The sequence below is a fragment of the Haliaeetus leucocephalus genome, unplaced genomic scaffold (assembly GCF_000737465.1).
Source record: "Haliaeetus leucocephalus isolate CR32 unplaced genomic scaffold, Haliaeetus_leucocephalus-4.0 Scaffold51, whole genome shotgun sequence".
In the NCBI taxonomy this organism is placed as follows: domain Eukaryota; kingdom Metazoa; phylum Chordata; class Aves; order Accipitriformes; family Accipitridae; genus Haliaeetus; species Haliaeetus leucocephalus.
The window spans coordinates 1,605,385-1,627,315 of NW_010972487.1; the positions used below are offsets into that span (position 1 = coordinate 1,605,385).

At 40.4% G+C, this 21,931-nt stretch overlaps 1 protein-coding gene across 6 annotated transcripts in view; it reads left to right on the forward strand.

Annotated features, from left to right (window-relative positions):
* Nucleotides 1–236: 236 nt before the first annotated feature.
* The window catches only part of FAM53A (family with sequence similarity 53, member A), a 73,236-nt gene continuing 51,541 nt past the window's right edge, over nucleotides 237–21,931 (forward strand). Inside the window, exons 1-2 of one of the 6 annotated variants that reach the window (XM_010577472.1) lie at nucleotides 266–295; nucleotides 4,078–4,154. The gene's annotated coding sequence lies outside the window, so the exon portion shown is untranslated. Of the gene's footprint in view, nucleotides 296–602; nucleotides 680–4,077; nucleotides 4,155–10,364; nucleotides 10,384–17,404; nucleotides 17,490–20,786; nucleotides 20,822–21,931 lie in introns of those variants that run through there. The other 5 variants (XM_010577480.1, XM_010577464.1, XM_010577495.1 and 2 more) reach the window with 5 other exon arrangements.

The window sequence follows — 21,931 nt, forward strand, 5'->3', positions numbered from 1 at the left end:
TGCCGCGCCTGCTGGGGGCTGTAGTCCAGCGCTTCCTCCCCGCCCCGCCCGGCACCGCAGCCGCGAGTCCAGCCGCGAGTCCCTGCCGGGAACGGGACCGGCCCCCCGCCCCTCGTGGGCCGGGCCAGCTCGCCCCGCCGTCCTATGGTAGAGCGGGTCAAAGTTCGGCGGGCGGGCGGGCCGGCCAATGGGAGCAGGCGGGTGCCGGGAGGGGGCGGAGCCGGCTGTGTTTTGTTCAATTGCCATTGAGGAGCCCGGTCCATACGCGGAGGGGAGGCGGCCCGGGCGGGCGCAGGTACCGGTGACCGGCGCTGCGACGAGGGGAGGCGGGCGGGGGAGGGAAGGCAGGCAGGCAGGCAGGCCGGCCGCGGGGGGCAGCACCCGGCGGCCGAGGGCGAGCGCAACCGGCAGGGAACAGCCGTTCGGGCGGCCCGGAGGCAGTGCCGGCTGGAGGGGAGGCGGCCAGGCCCGGACCCCTTGGCGAAACCCGGGCGACTGTGGGGACCGGAGAGCTCTCGGTGGGCGAAGGGGGGACGAACGGGCCGGGGGGACACGACAGGGACCCTGCGGGGTGGGGGTGTCACCCCGGAGCTGCCCTTCCCCGCGGCTGCAGCCCTCCTGCTGCCGCAGAGCTGCGGGCTGCTCGTCTCCTTAATTATACGGCTAGATGGATAAATAGGTGTGGGGGCTGTATTTTTATTTATTTTTTTTTAATTACTGTTGGTGTTGAGAGCGGGGGCCGCGCTCCTTCCTCGCAGCTGGAAGTAAAGGTTAGCTGCCTTTTCGCCCTGCCGTTAGCCGAAGGCTTCGTGTGGAAGCGAAGCGGCGGCTGCCCTGGCAGAAGGAAGAAAAAATACCCCCCCCCCCAAAAAAAAACCCAAAACCCAAACCAACCCCCACCTCATTAGCATTAATAATTGTCGCTCGGGATGGGAATTAGGCTGCCTGCGCCGCGGTGCTGTGTCTCCCAAGGCCGCTCCAGGCGAGGGCTCCGGCCTGCCCCGGCGGTGGCCGGGGGATGGGGGTGTGGGGGGGTCCCGGGGGGGTCCCCGGGGCTCGGCCGGGCGCGGACGTTCCTTTGTGCCGCTGCCCTGCGGGACACACGGCTGCGGGCACATCGCCCCGGGGTTTTGGAGGCGATTCTCCCCTCCGTTGCTCAAGGGTAGAGAGTTACGTCAGAGTAGGTGCGCGTTTTTCCACAATAGCTGCCTTCCACAATGGTTCCTGGGTGAAATCCGTGATTATTTTCTTCCCTTCCCCTCCCTCAAGCGATAGGAAAGTTGATTTCTGATTTATGGCTCGCGAGTGTAACGACCAGTTGGGTTCAAAAGTCCGAGATCGGTGAGTGAATAGGCTCTTTGTGTTATTCCGGCTTTCCGAAGGGCAGTAACGTGGCTTTGTTCTGATTATTTGGCTTATTAAATGTCTCCTTGCCTGTGCGAAGGCTAGCTAGAACTGCGTTCTCGAAATCTTGGGTGCTGTTTAAGGAGGTCGCTTTAGGTCTCGTGAGACAGAGAGGCTGGCCATTGAGGACGATCCTCTGGTTTAGCGTTGCGTCAGTTATCTGAACTCTTCTGGGAGAGATCTGAAAGTTAAGGTGTTTTCTCTTTAGGTAAATGATATATCCGTCATAACCGTTCAGAAAACAGCCGTTACAGAAACCGTGCTTTGTAGTAGCCCTGTAACTTTCAGGTTGCAGGGTTGAGAGTGGCTTGGTGAGTCAGACCAGAGAAGGCACTGGCTTTTAATGTGCATGCCGAGTTCTAGGCCTCGGGATGAGTTGAGCCAGCTGGTCAAATCTATTTTCTGGTTCACTGTGCTTACATTAAAATTAGCTCCTGAGAACAGTTATTACAGCCTTTACTGTTACATTGCCTCCCATTCATATGCCTGACTGCTAGAAAATACTTCCGTCAGAGCCATTTCTGGCAAGAACCAGTAAGTTTGTGTATCTTGTGGCAAGCTCAGATGTTTCTGCATGTGTTTTAATTGTGGATAGTCTGTTTGGTTCGAGCTGGGCTTATGGAATCTGGAGTGCAGTGTTTGCCGAATAGCAAAAACTTTCCTAATGAAGCATGTGACTTGATCTGGTTTTATTGGAGATGCAGTGTACGTGATTGAGCCCAAAGAGCTTGTATCTTTACAATTATTGTGTGTCTGAAAATGCTTGGAAGAGTTGCACTCCGAGGCAGGAGATCAGTGTGTGTAGGGAGCTCAAATATACATTTCAAGTAGTTCTGCATAAGCTGGTGGAGCTCCTAACTGGAAAATGGGTTTACTTACCACTCGCTTGCTTTGAATTTCGGGAAAATACTATTCATATTAATATATCTATTACTTTTAATCATCCCTATTAAGATGCTCCTATAAGATGCTGCTCTTCATCATATGGAAGTACATGCTGCCTATTAGACATAAAATACTGATCTGCAAGATCATCCCCCTAATGATACCCTTTCAGGATGTTCCATGCTGTGGTAATCTGGCTGTCCTCTAGCGGCCTTTACCTGCCAGTGTGTAACCCGTAGTTATTGTGTCTTTAACTTGAGAATTAAAGTTGATTAAATAATTGTAGAGGGATATTTTAAATTTGGTGTAGTTAAACTTCCCTGTGTCCTCTTGGAAAGCTGTTTTTCTGCAGGGTACTATGATTCGGAAGAATGAGGAGGCTGAAAGAAGAAATAGTATTTCTATTCGCAACCATTGTATTAAGCTTTGGAAGTTTAGTATAGGCATAAAACTACAGTTATGAAAATATGGTGGGCAGATAAACTGAAAGATTAATGTTACTGAGATGTCTGCAATTTATTGCATGGATTGCTTTATTTAAAAAAAACATGAAGGATTTATTCTTTCCTATAGGAATTCCTTGAGAGTCTGGTAGCCATTACTGTAGCTCCCTTTTTTAGTTCCTTCAGATTTTCCCTACCCTGTTCTTTCTCCCCCTTCCTCTGTTGCCTCCCCCCAATCTACATTCCTTTGTGTTAGCAGTGATGATGGCAGTTCTAGTCACCTCCTGTGGTTTGATAGATTATTCCCTTTAGAAACATGGTGTACTTAAAACTTTCCAAACACAATTCTTTCCTCGCTCCTACACTTTTTTTGGTGCTGGTTTCGAGTTTTGTTCTAAGAATTTGTCCTTTCTGGTTCTGTTTTGGGCTTTCTTAAATACTAGTAAGAAGTCTTGTTAAACCTTTAGTGGAAAATACTGGTATTATCATTTAAATTTCTTTTTCTGTATTTTGATGGTCATAATAAACAGAAATTTTGCCTTTTGGAGACAGTGAATTTCCTTCTCCCCTGCAAGCTCACAAGTTTTGTGCTTTCTTTTTAGAGAAAGCTTTGCTTGCTTTGAACTTTCATTTTTATTTTTATAAAATAAATTCCTTGGACTATTTTTGACGTTCTTGAGAGCTGATATTTGTGTAGGAATGATCTTGCAGGTAAATGTTCATAGGATCTTGTCTTTAGCATTACACAATCTACATAGAAACTTTTATTTTGGAATATATTATGGTAGAACATGTAAGAGATTCCTGTCCATTGCAGAAGTAGCTGTAACTTTTATTCTAGATACTGTAAGTAATATAAGCTTTCTGGGGGGGTGAAACTATACACAGAAACCTGTGAAGGCCTTTATGAGCACTCCTGAAGGAAGGGTTAATGAGCAGAAGGCAGCCCTTTTCATTAGTTCTAGGGAAGAAATTCATGACTAGGAAAACAGCTACTTGAACTCAGTGTAGTGGCTGATACTTTCTTGGTAGGTAAGTTGTTTTAATCTATTGACTGTGTATATCTGAGGGGTAGCCATTTACATTGACAATGTGTTTTTTGGTACATCATGAAGTTTGTGTGGTTAACAAGATCTTAGCCGACAGTAAAGTATTGCAATCCAGTGATGAAAGAGTCTGTATTAAAAAAAAATAAAAAAATCTGTGCTTTGTTGGTTTCTCTTGACTGTAAACGCTCTGCTAGGGGGATTGAGACAGTCATGTTTTAGAAAATGGTTTTCTTTAAGGATTTTCTTTCCCCCTCAAAAGGAGGCCTGAAAAAAAAAAGTTTTCAACTCCTTTTTAGGCTGTTTTACAGATTTTTCTGTGATGACCCAACTGGATATTGCAGTACTGTTGAGTATAGAAAAACCTGAAATCAAGGTAACTGTCAGCTCTTTAATATTGCCATTTCTACGTTTTGTGCTGTTTTGGCTTTTCTGTTTGGTTGGTATGGGAAATAGTGTCATGAACAAACCGGCAAGAAACTCCTCAGCTAACTTCTGGTGGTTTGTAGTGGGTACAAGTAACTTCTGAAGGCCATGTTTCTGCTAATTTTTAGGTTGAGGGGAGGAAGTAGGCAGGGTTGTTACTAAATACATTATCTGGGTTATGGCTTTCAGTTTACCGACGGCACTGTTTTTTTAAGCAAGCAGTTGAATATCATGCTTTAGAAATTGAAATGTTTCAATTGGGAAATGTCCTGAGTTATAAAAACAAAACTAATATAACTGGCTTTCAACTGTTTGAACTTGATTATATTTTAGTGAAATGCAGGCCATCACTTAACGTTTTGCTTGTTGGGCATAAACAGGAAGATCAAGGGTTCTGACTACCTAATGTTAGCATCATTGCTCTGAATTTAGTATGACAACATTGATTTAAGTTCCTCTGAAAATTAAACTCTGGTATAAAGTACAGGGAAGAATACTGTCAATGATGTATCAAATTGCAGGCTTAGAGCTTTGGACATACAGTGCCAGTGATGGCAATTGCTCTTCAATGTGTGTAAGTCTGTCTGTACAGATAGAGCTAAGAGTGTGAAATCAAACAATATTTTGCCTAGAGCTGTCATTAGAAGTGTCATTTGCAAAACTGACTCGGTGTACTAAGACCTACATGTTGTTGTGGGAAAGGCATTTCAGATGGAAGAAAGCTGTTTCTGCGTTTGCTGAGCTTTAAAATTGGAACCCAGCTGGTACAGGAAATAGTTGAAGAAATAACTGCAGTACCACTGTCTATATGTTTACTTTTGTGCTTTAGACTGAGATCTGTGATGGTGGAAGACAGGATCTGAATTCCTTTTTTTCTGAAGAATACTTGTTTTTCCTTAACATCCCCCTCATCCAACCAGCCTCGGCAGCTGTTAATGCAACTTAAGTTTTCTGAGTTTGTGAAAGATTGCATTTATAATTTGGCAATTTCTACACTGAAGTTAAGGTGGATTAACTTAAAAGATTAAGAAAAACCTTTACTGTCCTAATAAGACCTCATACAAGGCTGTGGCTTCTCTTCTACTGTCACCTCCCCTTGAGCCATGAATGGGAATAATAGGAACTTGCTGTTGGTGTTATATTAACTTTAGGTCTCTAATTTGCATCTCAAATAACATTGTGAACAGCATTAATGCCTTTGAGGGGTTTGGGAGGTTTTTTAATTTGTAGGGTAAATGCGTTTTTTAACCTAATTGGGCAGTTCAAATTATTATTGCAGCATGTTTAATTTTTGCTCTGTGCAGTTCGTGTTGATGTCTGTGGCACTAAATCATTCCTTCAGTGCTGTTTATGTGTGTTTCACCTTCTTAATTGTGACTTTAGATTTTGTCATAATGAAGTATTCCTCCATTTCATACAGTTACTACTGATACTGTGTGATGTTTGTGTTCTTTATTCTGCCCTCCAAAGTCTGTTTATAGGGAAAATTCTTGTTTTAAAGGTACTGCTTCCTTTAACTCCCTCTGCTTTCCCAATGAAAAATGCACTTTTCTGTCTTCTGTCAAGGTTTCTGTTGATTTGACCTCTTTTAGTTTTAGAGGGATGAAAATTTATCATATTTAAGGAAGGGTGCAAGTGATAAAAAGCTGTATGTCGTTAGGGTCTGACAAACCCTGTTTCTTTATCAACTTCCACAGTCCAAAAGTAGTGTGCAGAATATGAAAAATGTTGAAGTTTGGAACCTCAGTTGTGATGCAGAATATGAATCAACACAGAGTTGTGGAAATGTGCTTGAAGCTGGATGGTTCTGGATCCACTGTGTTGTGTCTCTTGTAGCTAAGCATATCTTAGTCAACATATAGATGGCCACTGAGGTTGCAGGTGGGTTTTGTATCATGGTATGAACTAGCTTTGTTTTTGTAACATAGGAGACTTTTGTTCTATGGACTGTGTGAGGTTGTGATTTTTTTAAGTGATGGTCTCTATTTACATACCTAGGATCTATTTGTATGGGTGCATAGTTTTTTGATGAACTGACAGTTAGAATTACAATCCTAGTTTAAAAAAAAAGGAACCTTTTTGCTCAATTATCCCAGCCTAATAGTAGTGGCAAATAATTACTCATTATGTCCTATTTGGAATGGAGTGTAGTGGTGTGTAAGCATGCCTCAAGACTGCTGCTGTGCTCCAGAGTGTAATCTGATGCAGTATTTAGTAAGTGAGGAGGAGAGGGCAATAATGAAAACAGCATTCAATAACTACTTACTTGAATTGGCTAAAATATGGTATATATTTCTTCTAGTGGGAAAGGGAGAAGGAGAGGGTACCTAGGACCTCATCTTTTCATTTTTTAAAAGTGATTAAATGGAACAACAAATTTGAAACTTGATGAATTTGAGAAGTGTAATTTGGAGGCTAAACTGAAGTGCTGTTGCCTGCTGTAAGGGGCTACCGAAGGTTAAGATACAATAGCAGACTTGCTGGTTAGAAGAGAATGCTGCTGGCACTGGAACATGTGTGAAGCTTAGCCTGTTGACTTTTCAGTACGTATGGTAGTCCATTTGAGCTTGGCTATGTGTGTGCTTGCTTACCTTATCATCATCTTCCACTAGGACTCCATCTTGACCAGACCTGTCTGGTTCAATATTCAGATAAGAAATTGCAGAACTCCTGGAGGGTAAGATGGACTGTTGCTGCTCTCTTATTTTCATGTTTCACAAATCATAAGGATGGCATTTAAGCAAAGAGACAAGTACCTGGATAAGTACTTGTAGTACCGTAACTATTACAGAGGATGAAAAAAGATAGTATTTTGTCTTTGTTGTGTGCTGCTTTGGTGTCCTATTTGTGCTTGAGCTCTTAGGAGTTAATTCTTCCCCTGTTCAGTGACTTCATATTTTGCAGTTCAAATGTGAACATGTAACTTACCTCAGGCACAGACTTCCTCTGACTGCCTGTAACTAATGCTGTCTGTTTCAAATCCCCATCTGTAAAATCCTGCATATCTTAGTTTTTATTTTGGAGTATTTGGTTTGTGTGCAGCATTTTCCATCCTCAGGAAGTCCTAACCAAGCCTAAGGCTATAGTTGTATTAAAAGTTGCGTGCATAGGTTTGTGTCAGGGTGCTTTGTGACACCACATCAATGAAAGCTATTACATCACTGTTCCAGGTTGTTAGAACGCTAAGCACGCATGTCTTTCTGAAGTAATTGGCTTCTGGTTTCTGTTGGTTAGAGGGGAAAGATACAACAGGATACTGCAATATTGCTGAAATTTGCATACTGCCATAGGAGATGATTGGAGTTGATTTATTTCTGTGTGAAGAAAGCATGAGGCAGGTGTGACTTTTGTCGTATAGTAAAATCACCTGAACATGCAAATCCTGAAGTCTTAATTTGAAAACTCAGAAAAGTAACTTCTAGCTCATTGAAACTAAACATACACTGTAGGAGGATAAGCAAAGATGTTACAGTGGCTTGAAATTGAGGTAGTCATTAAAAAAAAAAAGGTAGGGCTGAGAAAGCTGTAGGCTGGTTGTAAGAATCCCATGCCCTGTACCAGTATTGCACTTCTAATATGATTCATAAAAGAAACTTGAGTAGCTCTACTTTCTCCTCAGTTCTCCTCAGTCCAGTGCTTTGCTGTCCTCAGCATTAAAACTGGTTCTGAATATGTAACTAGACATCTTCCTTACTGCAGGTCAAGCTTATTGCCCAATTCCCTGGGCATGAGGGACAGCTATTCTTTACGCTGTAGTAACTAATATTTTAAAAATATTTGAACTGTTCTTTGTGATGTTCCCGTTTCCTTGTGTCTTGCCTTCCACCCTGTAGCCTTGTGATACTTTTGGCCTAAACAAAGCTAGTGTATTCAGCTCTTCCCAAGAGGTCCTGTTTTTTCAGCTCTAATCATTTTTGTTCTTCTCTCAAGTTAGTTCACATTGGTCTTCAAGTGTGGTGCTTACAGCTGAGGCTTTCCTGTGCTGAGTGGAGTAAAAAGGCTGTTTCATGTGCCCTGGAGCTGATATTCCTGTTTATGCATCCCCATACATTTGACTTTCTTACAACAGCTTAACACTTGTTTCAAGGTCAGCCCATTGATCCAACCTAGCCCACAGCTTTCTTCTGAAGAACTTGCCTTCCTGTTTGCTTGGTTAATCTTGCCTGAGCATACCTTTCAGAACTGAATTGTATCCTATTTCTTGCAGAACAGTTTTCCAATTTGTCAGTTAAGCAGAATTTTAATGCTGTCTTGTAGTTCTTCCAGCCTTTCTTCTACTTGTAACAAGCCTACTCTGCCAGCAACAGATGATGGGGAAACAAAGAAATTGGTGAACTGAGCTGGGTGCCTATTTGGTGCGTTCTCCCATGCACCACTGATAACTGCTCTGGGGGTATGGTTATCCACCAAGTATTGCATTCACTGTGCAGCCTTTGCTTACCTTCCAACAGGCAGTAGTCTTTAAACTTAGGCGTATGACCTCAGTAGGTTCTCTCCTGTCCCTAAACCCTGTTACTCTGATGTCAAAGTGAAACTGGTGGGTGCTACTCACCTCCTTGTTGCCTTTTGGTACTCACAAAAGGTTCCCTACCTCCCCTGCAATTCTACTGGAATGTGGGGAATTGGAGACCAGTTGCATGAATTTTGACCTTTTTCTGAAGACAGATGTGCAATGAAGGCAGGCCTAGCTTCAGAAACTGATGTCCAAAACTTTTTTTTAAAAAGCATGGCCTGTTTCTGTCTGTACTCAAATATATCACATAATAGCCTGAACGTGGTACCTTGCAAATAATTCCAAGTGTTGCAGAGTGACTCTGAAGTCATTTGTAGTTAGGGTTGTTTTAATCTCTCCATTCCTGAGATGAAATTTCTCTTGCATTGCAAGGTAGGCATTGAAGAATAAGCCCCACCACTTGGGGCTAACTTTTCTTTTGGAGTACTTTTTCTTGGATTTGTATTTGGAAGTATTTGTTGACATCTCTATGGGTGCAACTTTCTCTCTTTGAAATCTTAGTTCTCATGATATCTTCGCTGCCGAACTCGATTCACATAACTAATCTTGTGCCTTATAGAAATGGGTTTCTCTGAGCCCTTTCTCTGTTGAGATTGTTTGACGCAGTTCTGTAAATACTCTTCGTTGTTGTTTCTCCAGCATCTCTCCCTGTAAGCTTTCAAGCTACTTTGCATCTCTACCTTCCAGTAATTTCCTTAGTCTTGCTCTAATCATTGCCCTGTTTCTACTCCCTGCATATGTAGCAGCTTATTCTCATCACCCAGATATATTTGAGTGTAGTTAAAGTTTTGATGCAGCTGGCTGCAAGCTGGAATAATTAATCTTCTAACCATTCTTTCCACTGTGTGCTCTAAGGAGATGGACATCTATCCTTTGAAATCATGCTGCAGTCTTAAATTGAGCAGAGGTTTAGAAAGTCTGATAATCCTTCTTTGAAGATGTTGACTGTTTGTTAGCTGAGATTACTTCAGTGATCACTCTTAACCCACAGTATGTTGCCAGAAAAGTAAGGCAGCATCTCCTGGTGTTGAGAAGTTAAAGGCAATGTGGATGGTGAAATGTGAATGGAGTGTACTTTAGGATGTTAACACTTGTTTATATTTTGATACACAAGATGAAGTATAGCTGCTTATTTTTAATGTTATGAAAAAGTAAAAGGGCTTTTTAACTTATATTTGCGTAACACCTTATCTTAAAATAAAATCACTAAATTTCCTCTTCAAAATGTTAAGATATAAGTAGCTTCATGCTGTTATTCCAAAACTTCAATTTTTGCTGCAGAATAGTATGACTGAGAAGTATCCCCCGTAATATCCTTGAAGAGGTGGTGGGTGGCATGGATTGGGCACGTGGGTAAAGTGGGGATTAATTCTGTGCTTGCTGTGTGCAGCATTTGTGTGCTCGCTTGTACAGCAAGGCACATCCCAGTTCCTGCCTTCAGGTTAGATATTTGGCGGGGGGGGGATTTACTTGCTTAGCTTCTAACACCTTCAGCTGAATTAACTGCTCTAAGCTCATAATAGTCAACAGAAATGGGGATTTTGTTGTTAGGATGCTTTTTTTTTTTAGGCTTGTTTAGTTAGATGCATCCTGCTGTAGGTGATGCTGCTAGGCAAGCTTGGCTGTGGAAGCTGCAGCCGAGGGTGGTACGGGGGAACTGTGCAAGGTGGGTTAATACTTGGTTGTGGGAGGTTTTTTCTGTATTAAGTGTGATGCTCAAATCTTAGTAATAAAATCAGTTGCAAAATACCATGTATCCTTGAGACTAAACTTTATAGTCCTGTTAAATACGCAGTCTTAAATTTTGGAACTGGTTTGGGGGAACCTTCCCCCTTCCCCTCTTCTCAGTTGAGCACAAGATCTGAGAGGATCAAATAAAACCAAACCTACTTCTAAATTCTGAACTAGTTATTGAACTAATTTTTCAACTGAGCCAAACTGAAATGAAGTAAATGCCTCTTGCACCTGCAGAAAAGGCTGCAGCTGTCAATAGCTTGTTTATCACTTCAGTACTTCTTGGGTCCAGGTGCTCAGCCAGTGACTTCCCCTAATGCAGTGGTTTGATGTTTCAGATCTTCAGCAGAAAAGATGTTACTGCTTTATGCAGACTATGTAGTATGCTTAACCTTTGCATGAGTGAAGATGCCAGAAATGCAGATGTAATTTCAGAGGCATATTTTAAAGTGTGTTTAGATAAAGCACACTTCTTATCAGTATTGAAAGATCATTTGAAAGATTGAGAGTTTTCAGGTGAAGAGCTGAAAGGACATGCTTGCATCTCTTTTACTGTTGACTTTATCACATAAATCTTTACTGTTTTGTCCTTCAACTTGGTTACCAGAAGCTGATCTTGTCAGAAGGCAGTCATCTGTAAAGATAATTGCCCAAGTGGGAGGACACAGATTTCCCTTCCAAACACTCAGTGTCCTGTCCTCTCTTGCACTGTTGTTGTCCGCAGATGTTGCGTGCTTGACTTGCTAGTCAAGTGACTTACCTACTGCCATTTAAAGCTGCTAAATTTCTGTCCCAACCGGTGAAGATGAAAACTAAAGGCTCTTCCCTGTCCTCAACTTCATTTTTTTACCTGGCATTTTTGGGCTCAAATAAAATGGAGTTATTCTGCCCTATACTACCTGAAGTGTGGTCCATAATACTTCGTGTACTGATCAGCACCTTGTGCCCATTTGCTTCCCATACAGGAGCATGGTTTTGCATTAAGGCTTCATAGCCTGTACTGTGTGAGTAAACTTCATGATTTGGAGTCCTAGTGACTTCCTATGAATCCACGTCGGCAAATGAATCTTTCCACTGAACTTGCTTGTAGAATTAATGACTCATTCATTAAACATCTGATAGTGTTGAGGTAGCACACAGTGAAAATACTGAGCTTTGCCTTCAAGCAGAAGGTCTTCTTTCAGTATTTAAAGAAAGCAATCACTGATGTAGTTAAAATAGAGTTCACTGGGTTTTTTTCTGACTTAATGTGGTCATCTTCTCTTACATGGTATAACTTCATTTGTCTCATGAGATTTCTGTTAGTTCATGTAATTGTTACAAATGCTTTTTCTAAATTCCTACTGCAATTGTGTACCCCTTGGTTTGTGTCTTGACCTCTAGCACAGTGTTTCCTGAATCCAGCTGTTCAATGTGCTGTTGAAGGCTGAATGCACAGACAAAGTAGTTATCTTGCTTTTGGAATGGTCTAGTGAACTAGTAAGGGCTGCATAGCTCAACTGAACTCATTATTAAAGTACCTTAAGTCTGGCAAGAGGGATGCCCCTTGTGACACTTGAAGTAATATCTGAATTGATGCTGAAAGCACACACAATATTGACATATGTACTGCTTTTGTCTTTGTATTTCATTCCATTATTTTAATGGACTTTAACTTGTGGTCTGCTCATACTGGGAGCATTTGTGAGCTGTTATTGGTGGCTCACATGTAGTAGAGCAGTAGTATAGATCCTTTCAGAGACTTCACCATTTGAAAAGTCATGGGATGTGCAAAAAAAGTTGGAAACCAACAAATAATTAAGTTAATAGGAGCTGTAGTTTAGCAAAGTAAGGAGCAACAACAACAAATTAAACTATTTATTAAATTAAATCAAACTAGCATTCAGTTTTGGTATTTGTAGTGTGATATCTGATAACTTCTTTATGTTAAAGAAAATTCTTGCTACTTGAAAGCTGTGTGGTATTTAGGCTTTTTTCTAAATTCTAATGGATCATGTAACTAGATATGTGTAGTAAAACATGAGGTCTTTCAGTGTGTTGCCTTTTGAGGTAGTGTCTCCTGCCAGATGAATTCCAGTTTCTTGAGTAACAAATTACAGATGGTCAGCCATGATTGAGAACAAGTTTGGGCCATGAGAGGGAACTTGGTTGTCTGTTACGCACCATATCTCATATCTGTTCAATGCATTTCCGTGCTCTTTCAAGATAGATAATACAGCAGAAAGCTTAACCGCTGTATGCAAGCCTGCATAGAACTTTACTCTTGTGTCCTATAATTTGCTTTCTTTTTTAGACTTTTGGGTTTTATATGAAAATATGTAAGCCTTGTATTTGTCAAACTCCTAAAATAAGGATACGCTCATACGTGTGCTCATTCAGTACCATTGCACAATGATCTTCTGGAGGGTTATAATTTTGAGATAAAGACTGAAACTTTCCTTACGCCACTAAATTGGGCATAGTCCTTTGTCCTGAGAGGGAAATATTACTCATAGTATAAAGAATTAGGACAGTAAGGCTCGGTGAGAAGTGTATTTTGTGTTACTGTAAGCATTGAGATGGATGGATATTTACAGAATACTGCTAAGCACTTGAGTTCTAAATTTAGCAGTTCACGAGCTGTACTATTTACTGAAAAATATTTGGACTACTGTAGGTTCCTTGTTCTTAATTTCCATAGTTTTACGCAAGCTAATGTTAGGGAGACTTCCCTGTGTGCAGATTATATAGCTCATTAGATCCCTGAAATGCCATGAAGTAGCATCTTAACACAAGTGTTTTTCACCTGGCCTGAGGCCTCCAGCAAGAACATTTCACACTTGGGATCATAAAAACAAACCTACTAGTTGGGCTTTTTATTTCAAACAAGCCAACCAGATGTCTAAACTCTTCAGAATGAACCTGAAGGCAAATAGGAGGAGGTTTATTAGCTGTGTGTGTTCTGGAAGCAGGATGTATGGAAGAGATTTGTATAATCCCTCAGCTCCACAGCCATAGGGTTTGGTAATAGAACAGTACCTCAGTACTGATATTATTTCAGGCTATCATGGGGGAGCAGGATGTGTGTGGAATAGTCATCATTGTCACTGCCATAGAAGTTAAGGGTCAGTGCTACATGTTTTTCAGGCCTGAGTGTTTTTAAAGCACGTATATGTGCCTGTTTGACTCTTCTCATTTTTAAGGGCAAACACTAAGAGAAAGTAGGTGATACTACTGCTTATCTTTATTTTTTCCCCCTGGTTTTTCTTCTCTAACTGATGGAGTGAAGCAAGTATCTCAGTAGTAGGGCCAGTTGATCTTCATCTATGTGGGTTTTTTTCAGAAGCCTTAGAATAAAATAAAGTCGTGTGGTTCTTGTATGATCTGGATCACTTGCTTTAGTGGGAGTGTGGTAGGCTTAGGCTGGTGGTATGTATGTTTCTTCAAACACTAATATTCTTTGTATAAATTACTATTTATAATGAATCTGAATTTTGTATCTTACTGGAGGCTTTGTATATTAAATAAATACTTCCATTGGTTTTAAACAGAGTAATTATAAAAACAGTATGTGGAGGTGGAAATAAATTGTGTAGGACCTGAGCTTCAAGCTTTCAGTAATATAGACTGAAAGTTACAGTAATACTCTTTAAGTCGTGATTGCCCACTAGGTTTTGTTCTGAACTACTTATTAAACAGGCAATAATTCTTAGTTTGAGCTAGCGTATTCTTGAAATAATGACTGTTAGCACATTTAGTTCATAATTATGGCAAAAGCAAAGGGCTTGGCGTTCATGTATAAAAGCCTCAGTAGACCAGGCTTCCTGTTCCTCAGCACTGTACATCATAGTCTTGTGCTTTCTGCAGTAATGGTGAGAAGGAGGAGGCAAAAAATTCCAAATCGCACATTGCAGGGAGATGACTGGTCATGGGCCAACGCTGATGGCTAACTCAAATGGAACTCCAAACATAGTAGATGTAGATATTCTTCAGCAAAATTAATGAAATGCTTGCCTGCCATTTAAATAGTGGTAGATTATTTTAGGAAAGAGAATGCAAATAATGAAAGCATCTTGGAAAAGCACCTTCGTACCGGATCAGACACAAGGCACAGCTCATCTGTTGTCCTGTCTAACAAAAATACTTTAAAAGATGCAGGATGACTTGTCTGTGATGTGAACGTTAGGTCTTCCTCAAGTCTGAAAGACAGGTTTAAATCTGGGAGACTGATGGGACTTCTTACTGATATGAGCTGGTAATAATAAATGCTTTAACTTCTGGATGGGTTGAATTCTTAGCCCTAGTTTTCTGTGGTGATACATTCCCTACTTTAATTAGGTATGACCTGGAAAAAAGTCTCTTGAGCTTACTTCTCCACCACTTCTGTTGCTTTGAGAAATATATTTTATAAACTGTGACAAAGGCTTAACATCCCTATCTTCACCCTTTCTTCACCTTTCTGGAAGGAGACTTTCCTCTGGTTCAAAAACAAACCCAAAACACCTGATAGTAACTTGAGAAATAAAGGGTAGTATATTTACTACAGACAACAGTTCACTGTGTAAGGGAGTAAAATCTTCAGTTTCTAATTCAAATTTTATTAAACAATTTTAGGTCTTTATTTTGTATGTGTTTCTCAGCCAAGCTGGATGAATTCTGCATCTGAAGAATGAGAAATCTGTACACCAAAGTATTACCTTTAGCCTCTTTCCAGTGCATCATCTGGCTGTGAATTTTGCAAACTGGAAAGCACCATCTGAAGCCAGGATATTCTCTTTAGTTTACTTCTGGTGCTTCTGTTTGCAGGTTTTCTCCATCTCACCTGGGAGGCTTTGAACAAGGTCTGTTTTCTCAATCGGAAGACTGAGTACTACTTGTTCCCTTTGTGTTCAGGGGATTTGCTGAAATGTCTTGCATTTTAAGCAAAACGGAGTCCAAAGGCTGTATGTGACAGTTGAGGCTTTGCTTCCTTCTCATAGGAGCTCTCACGCTGAAGTGTGGGAGATAAAGTAGAAGTGAGTGTGTAGGATGCAGCCTCATTTTAGTAATGGTTTATATTTTGTCACAGCGTCTCAGTGACCAGTTGGTGTTAGAATGATGATGCTTTAAGGCCAAAACAGTGAAACTCTGGGCTCCATAGTGATTTTCTCCATTTGAGGCAAGTGGACCTAATATTTATTCTCGTCTATATCTGGAGGCAGTAACAACCCAAATCCTAGTTTTTCAACCTTAGAATGGTGAAATATAGTCCTGTCTTGCACATTAAGTGAGGTATGTTCTTCAGCAGACAGTTCTGAGCTCTTGATATTACTTGTGCTTCCGGAGCTGGTGGAATATCTGAGAAACTTGACTCCAGTGGCCATCAGTTAATATAAAGGATGCCTTCTAGCATATTTTTCTTGTCCCTTTTTGCAGTTTTGTGCTGGAGTTGTGGCAACCTTAATCCAGGCTTGAACACCTCATAATATTGAGGCTTCCTTCTAATAAAAACTGGCTTATGAAGGTACTGCATGGAGAAAGCTAAGAGATTCTGTAGCTCAGGAAATATATCTTAAGAAACTCTGAATTGCAAATGTTGGAACTAACTTCTTTGGCTTCATTTTGAGCTCTAGCATTTGTAGAGAGTGTTGTTGAGCCTTACCTTAATTTGTTACATCGGAACCCTTTGGGGAGAGGAACTACTATTATTTAAACAGGATTTGCTAAATGGTTGTGAAACAATTTCTACAGAATATGAACTAGGGTTATAAACTCTACTCTTTGTCCCTTTTGGTCAGAAACTTTTGTTCTAATACACTGTTTTTAACACTTTTTATAGAGGACCTCAGAAAATAAAGGGGTGTAGTTAATTGTGCATTAAGAGAGCATCCCTAAAGTATAACATGTTGGAAACTGAGGTGTCGCCTCTAGTGCCTATCCCCCAAAACATTGATGGATAATTCTATAGCTGCAGGAAACTTTCTAATTAAAACTGATTTTTTTAAACTTCTTTTTTTATTTGATGTGGAGTTTTGGAAGGTTGCAGAGTAGTGCTGAAAAGGATAGAGTCCAAATAATTCTCTTTGAATGCCTGCTATCAAGAACTTTTCTGGGCTAAAAGTTATTAATAATAGACTTATGTTACAAGGAATGCTTAGCCTCCCTATGAACTTCTTAGTGCTGTGGTAAATAATGTGTAGTTTTAGGAGTAGAATGTTCTCTCTCCGTTTGGAAGCTGGAATTCTGCATTGCAAGAAACTAGACATGATGTAGCTTTTTTTAGATGGCATAGAGTATTAGTTAAGCAGGTTCTAAAAAGCTGGTCTTCCAACTTGGTCGTGCTTCAGGCATAACTAGGATGGGACAGACAATGCTCTGTTAAAACTTGGATCAGTTTTGTGTGATGTTTCAATTTTGAAATGCTTCTTGGATGCTGCAGAAAGTGCCAGGAGGCAAAAAATCACAACATCTTTCATCTAGAGTCTAGTAGCAAAATCATCTAGGTCTGGAGTTAGTACTGCTGGGGTGATTAGCTGCTTTGGCTTGCTGAAATAGAGATAATATTTTAAAGGACCTACTTATCCGAATTGGAATTTTGACTCCAGCTAATCCTTTTCTTCTGCTGGGAGCTGGCTAAGTATGTCTTTATGGGATTGTTGGTAATAAGGGTTCCATGTAGCACTCTGAGTGAAGAGTAGGAAATAATGTGAAGGAACAGAAAGAGGGAATGATCTGTGTTCATTCTCACTGGGTAATTTTCATCCCATAGGCAGAAAAAATGGAACTGCAGTCATCAAGAAACACCTACATTTGTGTTATGGGGAAATCATCTAAAATCTTGTGATCTTTTCTTCTTTATTTAAGATGGAACTTCCAGAGACAGAGGAGAAATGTAGAAGTGTTTCAAACAAATGTAAATTTTCCCAGTGAGATGAGCTGTTGCTGGAACATTTTGTCCTGCAGGATGCAGAGGAGGAGGAGTGGGTTGGAAATGAGTCTGGCTGCCTTGCTTTCTTAGAGCCAAGAAGAGATTTTTGAATTGGCTTTATGTCTTCATCAGGACTCTTCATCTCTTTGAAAGTAGGTTGTCAAATTGGATGAGGCTCTGACAACCTTTAATTGTCTGGGGGGTTGGGTAATCCATATTTATAGTAGTGTTCCCAAAAAAGACCCTGGTGACGTCACTGAGAAGATAGAGAATTCGTGACACGAGCACTTCTTTTCTTCTATCTTTACCCTTAATTTTGGCAGAGATTTTACAAGTTACTACTACTTGTGGCTAAACTTTTAAAGAAATAAAATCTCTCTTTAGTAGTACTATAGAGATAGAATAATAAATCTTTACTTTTCTCAGACTTCAGAATGTGTCATAGAACAGAACTTTAAATCGGAGATAATGGTGATACTGATTCCATCACAGTTCGTTCTCCAACTGTGAGGAATGTTAGCTTTGGCTTGCATTTGGAGTTTGATTTTTTTTTTTGTTCCATTTATTTTATTCCTTTTCATTAGTCTACCTTTCAGCAATAAAAATAGATTCTCTTGCCCCCACCTCTCACCTCTACCCCTCTAGCTTAAGGAGATCCCAGTAAGACTGAGTCTCTCCCAGGACAGAGACTAACATCTTTTGTCATGTGTGTTTGTCTTGGATGGCTCAGCTTTCTCACTCTTCTACCCAACCAGGCTCTATAAAGCATGGTGTGCTAAGGGAAAGATGGCCATAATCTTGTAGGACTTCATCCAACTTGGAGCTCCGAGGGCTATTATTATTATTACCTCAAGGCTTGGAGTATCTTAGTGTTTGAACTTGCATGCCTGGCTCAGCTGCTACCTGTAGAGACTTGGTGACAGCAGAGGTGTGTATCTTTGGGGTATGCTTACAGGTTGTATAGAAAGCAGGGCATGTACTTGCAACGGTAGGCAGAACTTGATTGTGCTAAGATCTCTGCTGTGAGGCAGCTGAAGAATGGTAAATTCAGCAGGATCCACGTTCCCCTAACAAGGATGGTCAAACAGTTCCTATTACTGAAAATCCAATTAGTTTGAAGTGCTGAGCAGTTTGAGAAGGATTCAGCCTGATAAACGTAAGGGGCATGATAAGGAGAGACTGAAAGAAAGTTAGCTGCCTATAACTAGCTCTGGAAAGAGAGCATGGTGGACAAAGTACATAAAATAAACAGCTTACTATCTCTGTGGGTATGTTAAATACATACCACAGTAGAGGATCTTGAAAGAAACCAAAAAAACCCCCAAACCCAAAGTGTGAAAATAACATGAGGAGTTTTCTGTAGTGTAAGGAACTTCCTTCTAGGAGATATTAAGGGCCAAAAGCTTGTTAGGCTTGAAAAATATATATTGGTGGAAGTTTTAAAATGACAACATCATAGTGAAGCTAGAGTGACTCTTAAGAATCTCTTGTCTCCTAACAGGCAATATTAATTAGTAAAGATGAGGGAAGCAATTCCTGATAGAGTATAAATTGTTCAACTAGAGTGAAGCAGGACTTAAGTCACTTTGAGTTAAGGTGCTGAGGCTGCAGGGGTGATTTCAGATCACTTTAAGCTGGTGAGTTTGACTAGTCAAAGGAGTATGAATTGCAAAAGGAAAACAGGAGCAAAACATGTTCCAACCATGCTTTGGAAGGGGGCATCTGATTCTTAATTATAGGAGAATCTGCCTGGTGCAGTGTGGGAAACGCTAATGTCAACTGGCTTTCTTGTGTGGCTTTTTTCTTTTCTTTTTTTTTTCCCCCCTTTGACACTGTACTTGGACAGGTACCTCAATAAGCAGTGTCAGCATCCCACAGTGTGTCCACACAAACATTTGTGTCCAGTTTGTGGCAAACCAGACTGGGGAACTGATCCAGCTGGAAAACAACCTTGGTTGTTTCCCAGAAACAAAAGGAAGTGTTTTGTTTCTATCCAACTATAAAAATTCCTTGATGCAGTTCTCTGTGTAGTAGCAAAAACACTTGTGCTGGCATACTGTTGTGGGCAACAAATAGCCAGAGAAGAAAATGTTTTGGCGGTTGTGGTGGCAGCTGAAGGATATCAAACTGCAACCTAGAAGGGCTTTCTTTCATTGGTAGGAATGTGATGATGGTAACACTTTTTTTTTTTCCACTTAAGCTTTCATTGTCTTCATTAACAAGGAGGACTGCCCAGTAGGAACACATTTGTAGCATAAACAGTTAGTACTGATGTCCACAGCATATGCCTAGCCTGGTGGCTTGCTTTGGACTAGCATTAGCACCTTCTGGCTTTGTTTCAGAGTGGATTACTTCTGAGTGAGAGTGGTCCATAATGTGAGATAAAGCACGTTAATGGAGGATGAGGAGGGAATTCACTTCAAAAGCATGCTTCTGTTCTGAACTAAAACCCCTGCTCCTAGGGTTTGCACTTGGTATTGAGAAATGGAATTTGCTGATGGAAGGGAGCAGTACAAACTGGGAGCTGATACATGAAGACTTGTCTGGCTAACACCACTTTTTCACCCCTGTCCCATGTAGCTCTTATACATTCTTTAAAAAAAATCTTTCTCAATGGAGCGTGTCTCATTTGAAAAAGTGTTGTTGGTTAAGTACGAGTTGTTAAAATGAGAAACTTTTGGGGGGAATTTCCACTTTGCTTGTGTTTCAGAGCTGATTGGGTTTCACACTGTCAGAAAGGGCCTGAATGGTTGCAACTCTCAAGTATTACTTTCAGTAGCTGGTAGGATTTAAGAATGTGGATAACTGTACAATTCAGCTTCTGTGATTTCATTTGCCTCCCCTTTATCCTTTCATGCGACTGAATGTATCGGTTCATTAACTAAAGACTAATATCCTTCTGTCTAGTCTCTCCTTATTCTGGCTTGTATTATGTGGACTTAAAATTTCAGTGAAACATTTGAAGATTAGAAGAATTAAGCAAAATATAACTACATTATAGTTAACTGATTACAGATCAAAAACTTGTTCCTCCCCTGTCTTTGGTAGTTTTATTTGATTTGCTTTTTTTCCTTGAGGGGGAAAAAACCCACAAATTCTTATATGGCCCCTCCAAGCAGAAAAGTGTAAATACCTGCTGAACTTTTCAGCTAATTCTTAATAGTGGCCTCTTAACTGTAGAAATCTTAATCCTTAAAATGAATCTGAAAGTCTTTGTGCCAGTTACTAAGCTCCTAAGCTTCAGGATATTTTCAGTCTATATAGACAATTTCTGACCCTAGTCAGCCTTTCTTTTGACTTCTGTTCTGGATTTCTAGATGTAGTTTAAACTTCATCAGGTTTAAAAGGCGCATTACAATGTTTGATCGTGCTACTCTAAATACTGCTCTGTTCACACACTTGCCTTTAAACTTGCATGGCATTTCATGAACTGCACTTTGCTTTGATAGATACTTACATTGAAAAGGGTTCATGCAACTTCCTGGTGAGTGTATGAACTTGAGTGTTTTTGATATTTGACTTGGTGTAATTTCAGGACAAGATGTGGTATATATTTCAAGTTGTTGGGTGCTTTCCTGAAAGATAGAACACATTCAGTAAAAATAGACGGGTGGAATCTCCAGATACCTGGGTAGCATTGTTTATGGTTGAGGAGCACTTGTAAGCATTGTATTGTATAGCAAATAAAAGTAGATATGAGAATGAGGCCAAAAGATGGGCAGAAATCATGATTGTGGGGCAGCTCTCAGGCTAAGGGAGGCTGTTATGTAGCAGACTTGTGTGAAGGTGAAGCAGTGTATGGTTAGCATATGAAAATCATACTTGAGGATGTACTTGAAGGCAGCAGGTTTAAAAGATAATCTAACATTACCATTAATACTATTAATATCTTAGTTTTAGATGGGTTTAACTTGGGTCATGGACTCAAGTGACTTTTTCTTGCTACTACTGGTTACTTAAACAGCTGATAAGTAGTAGTGTGGAAAAGAGGCAATATTTTATGGAAACATTTAAAGTTGTTATTTTCTACTACCTTTTTTTTTCTGTAGGTTTTAAAACCTAGCAAATGGAAGTAAACTTCTGGTCCTAGCAGCAGCAGCATTCCTTCCACATGTTGCTTTTGTTTAAATCTGGAAATATCTGTGTGTGGATCTCTTCCTTTAATTTTTTTTTTAATTTCATAAGCAGTCACTGAATATGCTCAACCAACTTAAATCATAAATAGGAATGGTTAATGCATGTCACTAATGGATCATCAGCATGAGTTCAGGAAGGATGTTTTTGTTAACATAGTAAGGCAAAGTTATGGGAAGAGGAGTTCATTGAAGATAGTGTGAAGAAATTACAATTAATACTAATGTAGAGTTGGTTTTGAAAACTGGAAGTGAATTTGAGAACTGTGGTGAGCCTGAAAGACTTCATGATAGAAGAAGGAAAATGAAGAAGCTGAAGTCCTGTGGCTTTGTTCTGGCTCTTCTTCACCTCATTCTTCCAGTTGTCGAGTTGAGGAAAATAGAGGTTCATTTGCTATGGTAAAAATAACCAGCTAATAAAAGACTTTTGGAAGACAGTGAGGAATGATATTGCAGTAGTT